This window comes from Rhagoletis zephyria, unplaced genomic scaffold (genome assembly GCF_001687245.7).
Source record: "Rhagoletis zephyria isolate East Lansing unplaced genomic scaffold, Rhagoletis_zephyria_1.1 Rzeph_scaffold_54594, whole genome shotgun sequence".
NCBI lineage: Eukaryota > Metazoa > Arthropoda > Insecta > Diptera > Tephritidae > Rhagoletis > Rhagoletis zephyria.
The window spans coordinates 1-1,848 of NW_016211647.1; the positions used below are offsets into that span (position 1 = coordinate 1).

Here is a 1,848-nt window from a genome sequence, read left to right on the forward strand (position 1 = left end):
CTGATTATGTACGTGCAACCCTGAATGTTTATTTTCAAAGCACGCGTTTTGTTTTTCTGATCAGACTCCAAGCAGATTCAAGTTTACTTTTTCCTTCATCTCCAGTCAAGCCGGTTGTGAGTGCTGAATGTGAATTTGCGCCAAATTCATATAAAATTGTGTCTATATCCTTAAATCGGCAACAATTAAGATATTTTTTTAAATTACTTCTTTAGTTCCTACTCAAACGCAAATAGGATAAAATGAAGCCACAATACAAAGTTGGTGAGTATGCTAAAGAGGTTAAGTTTAGCCGCTAAAAACAGCTGGACCATGCAAATACCCTTTTTTTCGCCTTTCATAAAACGAATCACTTTTAATAGAAAATAATTAATTATTAACACATCTTTAGCCGATATCAACCTTGCTGAGTATGGTCGCAAAGCCATCATAATCGCGGAGAATGAAATGCCTGGCCTAATGGCCATTCGTAAGAAGTATGGACCACAAAAGGTTTTAAAGGGTGCACGTATTGCTGGCTGTCTCCATATGACAGTACAAACCGCCGTATTGATAGAGACACTCGTGGAGCTGGGCGCAGAAGTAAGTAACACATATACCTATGTACTTATCTTAGATTTGGGAAGCAGGCCAATGGCGGAATTCTATAAAAGCGCTTATCACCTTTGTTTTGTTTAGAATGTGACTCTCGTACATTATTACTATCTCATATATTTCACGTAGGGAATTATGTGCTGCTAAGCGACTATTTATAGATAATTCTAAGAGGGCCAATAGTTCAAAACAATGCGATAATGATAATATTACTCGCCTCTTTTCAAGTAGCGAGATTTGTTATTAGATAGTTTTGTAAAACTTTGAAATTATTCCTGCTTTCGCTTTCAGGTTCAATGGTCAAGCTGTAATATATTCAGTACACAAGATCATGCAGCTGCAGCTATCGCGAAGACTGGCGTACCAGTTTATGCCTGGAAGGGTGAGACCGATGAGGAATACTTATGGTAAGTAAGCCAGTCGAAATTAAAAAAAAAAAAGAATAGTTACTTTTTATGCTGGAAGTCTAATCAACTTTTACTTTTCGTTCANTTCTCGATGACGGGGGCGATTTAACTAACTTGGTGCACGAAAAGTTCCCACAGTACCTTAAAGACATCAAGGGCTTGAGCGAAGAAACCACAACCGGTGTACATAATTTGTACAAAATGATGAAGGAAGGTCGACTAGGTGTTCCTGCCATCAATGTTAACGACTCGGTGACGAAGGTTTGCTTGAATTCAATGCAAATTAAATGCAACCAAATAACATAATTTATTTCACTATTTCCACAGAGCAAATTCGATAATCTATACGGTTGTCGCGAATCGCTAATTGATGGTATTAAGCGCGCCACAGATGTCATGATCGCTGGTAAAGTATGCTGCGTTGCCGGCTACGGTGATGTCGGCAAAGGTTGCGCACAAGCGTTGCGTGGCTTTGGCGGACGTGTTATTGTCACGGAAATCGATCCCATAATCGCTTTGCAGGCTGCAATGGAAGGCTATGAAGTTACCACAATGGAAGAGGCATGCAAGGAAGCGACTATTTTTGTAACCACCACTGGCTGCAAGGACATCATCACTGGCGCTCACTTCCTACACATGCCCGACGATGCGATCGTTTGCAACATTGGTCATTTCGATTGTGAAATTGATGTAGCTTGGCTTAATGCCAATGCCAAGGAGAAGATAAATGTTAAGCCACAAGTGGACCGTTATACGCTCTCCAATGGACGTCATATTATTTTGCTCGCCGAAGGACGTTTGGTAAATTTGGGTTGCGCGCACGGTCATCCCAGCTTCGTGATGTCCA

At 40.6% G+C, this 1,848-nt stretch overlaps 1 pseudogene; it reads left to right on the top strand.

Annotated features, from left to right (window-relative positions):
- Window positions 1-34: 34 nt before the first annotated feature.
- LOC108356140 (adenosylhomocysteinase-like) lies at window positions 35-1,844 on the top strand (annotated as a pseudogene).
- Window positions 1,845-1,848: the final 4 nt, after the last annotated feature.